Genomic DNA, 11,105 nt, shown 5'->3' on the forward strand with positions numbered 1-11,105 from the left:
ATATATATATATATACGTATATATATATATATATACACTAAAATATTTAGAGGCAAAGGATCACGATGTATGCTTCTGTCAATGGTTCAGGAACAATAAATAACATACAGAGAGAGAGAGGGAAGGGGAAATGATAGAGCAAATGTGACAATTTACAACAGGTGATTCAAGATGAAAAGGATATGGTATTCTTTTGACTGTATTGAAACTCTTCTGTAAATTTGAAATAATTTCCAGATTAAGTGTGAGTGCGTGTGTGTGTGTATGTGTGTGTGTACTGGATTCTCAATGTGAGACTGCCAAAGAGCTGAGATAAGAGGTTTCCTGTGTCTTAGTTCCGTCTCACCAAGTAGATGGAGAGCTCCTCAGGGGCTCCTCATTGTAGAGAGAAGAAAACCCTGTGTCCTCAACATGACATTCAGGCTCATTCTCTGACAATCACATCTTCCATCTCCCATCTATTCCTTTATCCACACCCAATTACTCATCATCCCTCAAAACTGCATCATAATAATTTCTCCCTTTATTAAGAAACTAGTATGCACTTCGTCCAAACCCATGTCATTTCATTTAATCCTCAAACAGCCCTTCAAGTCAGGTACCAGTATTTTTCTCTTACAGATGGCAAATCAAAGGCTCAGAGAGCCTAAGTAAGTTGCTTAAGGTCATATGGCTAGAGCTAGAGTTTAAATCATGTCTATCTGATTCTAAAGCCAGGCTCTTTCCCACATACATACTGCACTGTCCCACCCTTCAAGTACTGATTCAATAAACATTTCCTAAGCACCCACTCATTGCTGGGCTCTGTGACGGACGCTGGGAATGCAGATGCAATCCACTCCACCCCCAGCCTCCAGGAATGTATGATTTAACCAGGCAGACAGGGCCAGGGCTGAGGCTGGGCTTCGGTAGGGTCAGGGTCAGTCAGCTTTCCAGAGTTTGGCTCCCTGACCCTAGAAGCAGAGCCTCAGCCAGAAGGCTGTGCCTGGAACCGTGGTAGTCGTGCAAGTAGAGGGGGAATCCTGCCCACCCTTCGGTCCCATGGTCAAGCCTGGCAGCAGGCTTCAGCCTCTGGTCCCTGGGCGAACGTCAGGCACTAACATTTTCCTTTTTAGTCAAGTCTCTGCTGCCCTCTAGTGGGAAATGTGGAGATGACAGGAGGAGAGGCTTCACCCAGAAGACAGGGAAAATCCACAGTAATTGGGCCTCTGCTCAGCCTGGGGTCTGCTAGGTGGTTCCCAGGCTTGTAAATGGAGAGGCCTGGGGTTGAGACTCCAGTCATGCAGGGGTCAGTCTGCTGCACCAGGAGAAATGCTCAACTTTTCTCAGGTCATATGTCGAGCCCCAAAATTAATCCCAGATGGAGCCCTGCAAAGACTGGGCCATGATAAAGGTCACAGCCTGAGCCTGGCCTTATCCACAGACTGAGTTCTGACCTTAATTAGAGACTACAGCCACCCTCAGAGCCCACCAGACCGTGGCCTCCTCCCCAGTTGTTAAATACAGCCATTATTAAAAACTAAATTCTACACATTTACAATTAAATAAGCTGTATAGAAAAAGGTGATACATATTCAAAATGTATTACTGCTGAATTATTTTATTATATTTTACTCTTCTCTATGCTCTTAAATCTACTGTATCTGTATGACCCAAATACTGCATAACGGTGAGCTGCCGTGCTTCTCTCCCCATCTCCGTCTCCAGGGACATCACACTGGTAGCTTGAAATCACCATGATGAGAGTATTTACACCACAGAAATCAGAAAACACTACAAAGTCAGGCTTGAGTTACTGTTTTGTTGATTGTCTAGACCAAACCACAGCCAACATGCTATTTTTGTATGGTGACCTGAGAATGATTTTTACATTTTTAAAAATGCTTAAAAACCATATCAAAAGAAGAATATGCAACAGAGACCATCGGAGGCTCACAAAGCCCTAAAATATTTACTCTCTGGCCCTTTACAGAAAGAATTTGCTGACCTCTGGTCCAGACAAAGAAAGTGATGGAGAAAATGTTAATACTGTGGATTATTAACATGTTGGGTCTATAGCTGTTACATTGTAAATCACACAAAATATTGAAGAAATATTTTTCCAGCATTTGAAAGCTATTATCTAATGCAGAAAAAAAAAAGTCATTCACAAACAAGTGAAATTCCAAAATGTGTAGTACTGAAGCCAAAAGAGGTTTAAATTTAATGACTACAATTTGTATGAGGTTTAGGAAACGATTTCACAGAAGAACATATATCTGATTTAATGACAATAAATTTATATGGAAAAAGAGCAGATTGGAACGCAACTCTGTCAAATTACGGTTGAATCACAACCATCAATTAGCTACAGATGTAAGAATTTGGCAAAAATCAGTGAAAGTATTCTGTGAGAATCAATCAGCTAGATAGAATTTACAACAAAGAATATTGTATATTTTATTATTGTAAATTTTGTGTTACTCATATCAGTAAAATTTATAATAAACTTATGGATGCATACACATGCACACATTTTTGGAGAGCTGGTTGTTAAAAAAACTTTTCAGCACACCCCTACCCAACAACTCTCAAATACTGTACCTGAAAACTGCAGTTCTGTCCCTTGTTCGGTAAAAGACCAGGTTTGCCCATGTCTACCAACACACCACCTCTCTTACCATGGACCTCAACACCATTTTCTCTCTTCTCTTTTTCTAGAACTCCTACATTTCAGAATTTGGACCTCTGTTTTATTTTTGCTCATATATTTTCCATCTCTGTCTTTTTGCTTCCATTTTAGGATATCTCCTCATCTTTATCTCATAGCTCCTCAACTGAGGTTTTCATTTATGCTCTCAAACATTTAACATCCAATAGTTGTTTCTCCACTAATCATTCTCTTTATGGCATCCTGTTCTTCTTTACTGGATTCAATGGCTTCTCTTGATTCCTTGAAAATATTCATGAGAGTGTGTTGAATATTTTTTAAGTTTTTATCTCCCTACATAACCTCTGTTTCTGCCAAGTAGCTTTTATCTGTTTGTGTTTGATTGATTGATTGACTGATTGATTTTGTCTTGTCTCTATCTTTTCTACTAGACACTTTCCTTGGCTCTCTGGCAATCCTTTGTTGTCTTCACTGGAAACATTACTAAAAGAATGAAGTCTCCTTGAAGAAACGTCTGATTCCTGAACTAGGGGAGATAAAGTAGTAGATGAGGCCAGAATATTTTTGTGACAGATGTGCTCAAAGAATGACATAATGATGACATAAGAACCAGCTTGAAGGAGGTCTCACAGGATTAATCTGGAATAGAGTAGATATAGATGTAGACTGATAGAAATCTCAATAGTAACAGACTATAACTCATTGATTGAAATGAAATCCATGAGTCCACACTGATATAACTTTATAAATAAATATACGGGAAGAAGAGGAAGCTCTTCCTTTTCCTAGAAAACCAACTAATAAATGTAAAAGGAACGGTGAAATTAGCAAATTACCACCAGATAACATCATGATGTTATCTGTGATGTCACTGTCAACAAGTGATTCAAACAAGAATCAATGATGCTGAAACTAGTGAGTGATCAATATTTATTAATTATAAAGGGAAAAACAGTAACTTAACACTGCAGAAATCTGACATACACCTCCTTAAACAGGTGATTGAAGCTAACATCACTGACAAGGGGATAAAGAGATGCCATGTGCCTCCTGAATGATATAATGAGAACACATTTCCAAGATGTTCATGCCAACAGTGCATAAATCAGGAGGAAACATCAGAGAAATCCAATCTGAGGGACATTCTGATAAATACCTGTCCTGAACTCTTGAAAAAAATGTCAGTGTCATGAAGGCAAAGAAATACTGAGGAACTGCTTCAGATGAAAAGACTCTAAAGAGGCATGATAACTAAATGCAGCACACGATCTGGAATTTTCTGCTCTGAAGGATATTATTGGCACACTTGGTGAAATCTGAATAAGGTCTGTAGGTAAGATGATAGTCCTGAATCAATGTTATTACCAATGGTAAAAAGAACAAAAGAACGTCCTTGATTTTGAGAAACACTCACTGAATTATTCAGGGATAAAGGGATAATGTTCAGTAAAAAAAATTATAATAATAGTATATATTAGGGGAATTTGGTGAAGAGTAGACAGGAATTCTTGCGATTTTTCTCTAAGTCTGAAATTAGGCAAAAGAAAAAAAAACAGTTAAATGAAAAAATTAAAAAGCTGACTGGGAATTGTGTGCACATCGGTGCGGCTTGTTGACGGCGGGCATCCCTGGGGTGGAGGCCGTGTGCCGCCCCTCTTCCTGGGATCAGATTCCAATCTCCTGTATCTAATCAAGGTGTCTGCCTGGCTGCCAGGTGCCAGGAACTGAGGCGAGCAGAGAAAGGGGCGTTATCGTGGGGACTCAACATTCAGCATGTAAACATTCACTTAATCTCCTGTTTTCCCACCTTCGAGTCTCCCCTCCCCCAAGGTCAGAAACCCTCTGTTTTACGTTTTCTAAAGAATAAACCTCTCGTTTTCTTCCCACTTGGGGAGGGGAGTCATCTGGCCGCGGAGGAATGAATCAGTGGGTCTAACTGCTCTTTGTTTTCAGCCCACCTACTTCTAGAAGTGCCCGAGCCTTGGGAGGGTTCCCAGTGTAGATCCAGTTGCTTGTATAGACCCACTGGGGTGTAAGATGCAGCTTTCTGAAGTCTTGGGACTCAAACGTGCTCTCTCTGCTCCCAGCTTGCAAAGTGCTGCTGCTGGCATCCCCTCTCCTGTTCTCTCTGTCCCTGTGGCTTTAAATATATTAATCAAATCTCCTTGCTGTCATTTTAGTGGTTTCAGGAAAGAGCGTACGTTTCCAACCTGTCATCTTTAGTTGGCAGCCCTTTGCTGGGTTTTCTAATGCTTCTGCAACGACCACACATTGCTCGTGCAATTTTAAAATATATTTAAGCACGTGAGTTAAATGTTGTGAAACCATATAAAACAATTTAAGAAGAGGGTGTTCAGGTTTCCGAAGGGAGAATACCTCAGCTTTGCGAAGGGTCTGGTTAGTGTGAGAAGAGTATTTATTTCGAGACGCCAGCGCTCGGAGTCCGTGCCCTGTCGCTCATTGGCCCTGTGCCACGAAGGCGAATAAATTCCTCTGCGTACGCCTGGTGACCACTGGGACCTTCAGTTACAACAGCAGCAATTGAAAAGGAGACCACTGGGTGTGGAGGGGAGAGCGGTCCTTGGGCGGAATGAGGCTAGCGAAAGACCATCATAGTTCCTGAGTTCAAATTTCACCGAATTCTAGAGGCGGCAGCACGCTCGCGCACCCAGGCCGAAGCCTTCATTCAGGCTGAGGCTCAGGAAGGAGCCGGGCAGCGACCACAGCTGCTCCGGGTCGGGGGAATGGGAGGGACGGGGTTCACACAGAACCGAGTTTAGAGCCAGGCCTCTGGCCCCCGCACCTAGACGAGGTCACATAGCTCCGCGGGTGAGCCAAGTCCAAGGCTGGGTTCCAAACCCACACGCTCGTCCGAAGGGAGCAGACGGCGAGCTTCCAGCGCGGTTGCACATCTGGATCCACCAGCGCTCGCCCCCAGCTGCGTCCTCGGTAGCGCAGCGCCCTAGACGGGTGGGGTCCGCGAGGAGCGGCCTTTCCACCTTGGGCCACAAGAGGGCAGCAGAGGACAGGCGGAGAAAACAGAGGTTCTTGGGGATGGGGGTGGGAGAGGGTAGGAGACTGAGAAAGAAAAGACCTAGAGAGAGATAGAAAATACACCCCACCAAAAAAAAAAAGAATGAAAGTGAAGGCAGTAAAATGAAGGGAGGGGCGACAGGCAGACACTCAGTGAGGGCGAGCCTGGAAGCCCCAGAGGCATAGGGGGACCAAGCACTACTAAACGTCAAGGTGCTGTTGGTGCATGTTATTGAGTACTGTGAACCCATTTCATAGACGAAGAAACTGAGGAAGAGAGAGGACGTGGTCAGCTGTAAAGATACGGAATTGGCACTAGAACGTTTCCTGGCTGGGTTATTTAACTTCTCTGCCTCGCTTTCCTTACCTACCTCACAGGGTTGTCATGAGGATTAAATGAAATAACATATGTAAAGTGCGAGACTAATGCTCAGTACATAGTAAGCACTCCATAAACACCAACTATTATTATTATGGTTTTGTACGTTGTGCCAACAGTTTAGAACAGTAACTTATCCATTTAAAAACTTAATTATCTTTTTTTTTTACTTTAAGTTTTTTCTGTGAAATAATTTATTTACGGACATCTTCCTCTTCCCTTACCCCTTCAAACCCTTGCACATATCACAGAATCAACCAGACTGTTTGCCTACTCTGAAATCTGAATCCTAATTAGTGATAAAAATGTTAACATTGTTGGCACATCACACCTTAAAAGTATTTCTATTATTTTGTAACTTAATTTCTAAATATACCACATGAATTTATAATTTAATGTCTTAATTGTAATGCTCGAATAAAAAAACTAGGATGGTTCCTTTAAAAACTAAAAGTAGAACTACCATATGACCCAGCAATCCCACTATTGGGCATATACCCTGAGAAAACCATAATTCAAAAAGAGTCATGTACCAAAATGTTCATTGCAGCACTATTTACAATAGCCAGGACATGGAAGCAACCTAAGTGTCCATCGACAGATGAATGGATAAAGAAGATGTGGCACATATATACAATGGAATATTACTCAGCCATAAAAAGAAACGAAACTGAGTTATTTGTAGTGAGGTGGATGGACCTAGAGTCTGTCATACAGAGTGAAGTAAGTCAGAAGAGAAAGACAAATACCGCATGCTAACACATATATATGGAATCTAAGGGGAAAAAAATGGTTCTGAAGAACCTAGGGGCAGGACAGGAATAAAGACGCAGATGTAGAGAATGGACTTGAGGACACGGGGAGGGCGAAGGGTAAGCTGGGACGAAGTGAGAGAGTGGCATGGACAAATATACACTACGAAATGTAAAATAGATAGCTAGTGGGAAGCAGCCACACAGCACAGGAAGATCAGCTCGGTGCTTTGTGACCACCTAGAGGGGTGGGATAGGGAGGGTGGGAGGGAGGGAGACGCAAGAGGGAGGAAATATGGGGACATATGTATATGTATAGCTGATTCACTTTGTTATAAAGCAGAAACTGACACACCATTGTAAAGCAATTATACTCCAATAAAGGTGTTAAAAAAAACTAGGATGAATTATAACATGAAGGGATTTTCATCTTAGTGTTTTTGCTGTATGAAAGGTAATTTTTATATCACATTTTGGGAATAATAACAGCTTTTTTGCACTATGTAAATACAAGTGGAGATTCTTCTGTAACTAACAAAATGATTATTGAAAAATAATAATCTCAAAACATGGAGCCGGGGCCTTGGTTTCCAGGTTTGCGCAGTGCTGCTGAAAATATTCCCTCCATCCTATAGATGGGGAAATTGAGGCTCAGAGAGATTCAATGACTTTAGCATATGGATCCAGAGCCAGGACTTAAAATAAGGTCCTTTGACCTTTTCTTCCACAGCTGGCTGACTCAGCAGGGGACAGAAAGTGCCTGCTCAGCCCAAGTGGCTGAAATTTGGTTCCACTGTCTTGCTGAGCACAGCCTGACGCCAGGCCCTGGCTGGGGCTCCGCGGTGGCCAGCACAGTATTTTGCTCTCAAGAGGCTTGCTGACAGGCTTGAAAGGACAGCGCTGGACAGCGCTGGGAAGTCTTTTGGACGTGCTCACCGTCCCCGTCGGGGACGAACGTCTGGACAGTGAACACACCGAACAGGTGGCATGGGAGGGGCACATGCTGGAGCAGGAGGGGTCTGCACCTAGTCTCCAAAAGCTGGGCCCCAGGTGTAGCGGGGCACCCCTGGCTCAGGTACTTAAATTCCCTCCCCCGCCCCGCCCTCTTCATCTGCAAAATGGGGATAATGATGATCTTTTCTTCCTCCACAGGGCAGGTAGGAGGGTGGAATGAGGTGAGGTGACAGATGCAAAGGGCCAACCTGGCGCACAGGATGCTCCAAGCAAGGAGTTCCATTATCATTCCTAAAAGAGGAATAGTAATACTCTCACAGGATTATTTCAAAGAGTAAAACAAATGAAGACGTTCCATTGCCTCAGACACAGCAGATGCTCAAAGGAGTCTTCAGATGCACCTGCTGCCATGCCTTGGAGTACTGGAGACCCCCAGGGGGACACACGTCTCCACACAGGTCAATCTTTTCAGCCAACAGCTGTAACTTGTGGACAGAGCCCCTGGCACCCCCCAACCAGGCGCTTCAAGAAGGATGTGTTCACGGAACAGTGAGGCCTTTGTAGGAGAGTGAGCTTTGGGGCTCCCTCAAGGAGGCCCTGGTCAGCCCCTGCTGTGCCCACTGGTGGTAAATGGTGCTCTCTCCTTGTGCACCACCCTCACCCACCAGCCCTCACTCTCAGCAGGTGACCCCAGACCCTGCCTCACAGTCAGCTGTGGCCCCAAAACAGATGACCCCTCCCCAGCTCTCCCCTTCACCGGTTGTCAGCATCCTCTGCCATCCTTGCCCCTGTCCTTCTGTCCCTCTGAAAATCAGGATCCTTCCTCCTGCCCAAAGCCACCCCGAAACCCCTGCACATCTTCCATCAGCTCCTCCTTCTCCAGGCACCTCCTCACCTGCATTTAAACCTGCCCCCCGACACCAGCAGGTGGCCCTCCCACAGTCGTTGCTTCCTTTGCTGCAGCCCACGTGCGCCTCTCCCCGCTCCCCCAGCTTCCATCCCCAGTCCACTCAACAAAAGTCCTTGTCCCCTCCTGTCTCTGACCCTCTCTGAAAAGCTTTGTGAGTTTTTCAAACAAGCAAATGAAAAAAAACCTTCTTTCTATTTGCTAAAGCAACCCCTTGGCAGCCTATGGCAGTGTTGACCTCCCTCCTTCAAGAAGGTCCCATGCCCCCTTGATGTGGTCACTCCAGGTTTCCCTCCTACCTCTCTGGCCATATTCCTTCCCTGCTGACAATTCCCAAAATCTCTGTCTCCAGCCCAGAGACCTCTCCTAAGCACGGACCCACATGCCCAGATGCCCCATCCGTCTCCACTTGTGTGTCCCACAGAAACCTCCAACTCAAGATGTTGAAACCTGAGCTGACTTCCACTCAAACTGCTCGTCCTCCCCACCTTGGACACTGCCGTCTCCACACCCTCTGTCAACCAAGCCCAAAACCTCAGCCTAACCCAGCACTTCCTTCTCTCACCCACCCGCAACCAATTCACCTTTGCCTCCTCAGATCCACCTTCCCCCAGTCAACCGGGACACATTCCTCCAACCCACCGCCCCTGGGAAGCCTTCCCTGCTGCCCCAGGCACCACTAGCAGCTCCTCCTTAGCTCCCCTGCCCTCTGTCACAGCAGGTCCCAAAGCCAAGGGTGTAAACTGGCAACTCAAGGACCAGCCTCCAGAGGTGCTTTACCCCCCTACCATGGGGGCAGCACAAAGCATTTAAAAATGAGTCACTGCCAACTGTATTAGTGTCCTAGGGCTGCCATAACAGAGTACTGCAGACTGGTTGGCTTAAAACAATAGCCAGGAGATGGAAGCAACCTAAGTGTCCATCATCAGATGAATGGATAAAGAAGATGTGGCACATGTATACAATGGAATATTACTCAGCCATAAAAAGAAATGAAATTGAGTTATTTGTAGTGAGGTGGATGGACCTAGAGTCTGTCATACAGAGTGAAGTATGTCAGAAAGAGAAAAACAAATACCGTATGCTAACATATATATGGAATCTAAGAAAAAAAAAACGGTCATGAAGAACCTAGGGGCAAGACGGGAATAAAGACACAGACGTAGAGAATGGACTTGAGGATATGGGGAGGGGGAAGGGTAAGCTGTGACAAAGTGAGAGAGTGGCATGGACATATATACACTACCAAACGTAAAATAGATAGCTAGTGGGAAGCAGCCGCATGGCACAGGGAGATCAGCTGGTGCTTTGTGACCACCTAGAGGGATAGATAGGGAGGATGGGAGGGAGGGAGACACAAGGGGGAGGAGATATGGGAACATATGTATATGTATAACTGATTCACTTTGTTATAAAGCAGAAACTAACACACCATTGTAAAGCAATTATACTCCAATAAAGGTGTTAAAAAAGACAGAAATTTATTCTCTCGCAGTTCTGGAGGCTAAAAGTTCAAAATCAAGGTGTCAGTAGGGCCTTCCCCTCCCCCCAACCCCTGCCTAAGGCTCTAGGGAAGAATCCTCGATTAATTCTTCTAGCTTCTGGTGGATGCTGGCAATCCTTGGCACTCCCTGACTTGAGGCAGCACAAGTCCAATCTCTGCCTCTGTCTTCACATGCCCATCTTCCCTCTGCATATCTAAGTCCCTGTTTCCTCTTCATATAAGGACACAGTCATTGGATTAGGGTTCACTCTAAACCATAGGACCCCATCTTACATCTGCAAAGACCCTATTTCCAAATAAGATCACGTTGTGAGGTTCCAGATGAACATGAATTTGGGGGCGGGGGGTCGGTGAGGAGGTCACTATTCAACCCAGTACATTTAAAATCAGGAGATTATACATAAACATCTAGATTACCACTTTTCTTTAAAAAAACAAAAATCTGACCCCACATCATCTTGCACCCCAGACTCCCATGTGGTGACGAGTGGCTAGAGCAGAAAAGCCTTCTCATTCCCACTTATACTGGGCACACGCTGTCCACCCACTGCAGTCCCTGCCCCAAGGGGTCTAACAACTCTGACAGCAGCCCAGGATCAAAGACAGCCTCCATCCACATGCATCCTCCTTAAAACTAGCAATGACTTTCTGTCAGAGTAAGAGGGACTGGCAAAGCAGAGGGTAGGCAACTTTTAAGAGGCAACTGCTCTCCACCCAAGCATTCTCTCTTTTACATCACCTATCTGGTCCTTGGAATTTTCACCTGGAGGCTGGCCGTAGAGTGACAACAATGTATATGTGACTGTTACTGGCTGGATGTAGCAGTCACTCTCCACCCTCCACCCACAGCCCTTGTCCTTACCACTCCACGGCCAGCATCTGCACTGCTTTCCCTAAGGGCCTCCTCTGGCTACCAGAGCCCGTTT

Source organism: Physeter macrocephalus, chromosome 4 (assembly GCF_002837175.3).
Source record: "Physeter macrocephalus isolate SW-GA chromosome 4, ASM283717v5, whole genome shotgun sequence".
In the NCBI taxonomy this organism is placed as follows: domain Eukaryota; kingdom Metazoa; phylum Chordata; class Mammalia; order Artiodactyla; family Physeteridae; genus Physeter; species Physeter macrocephalus.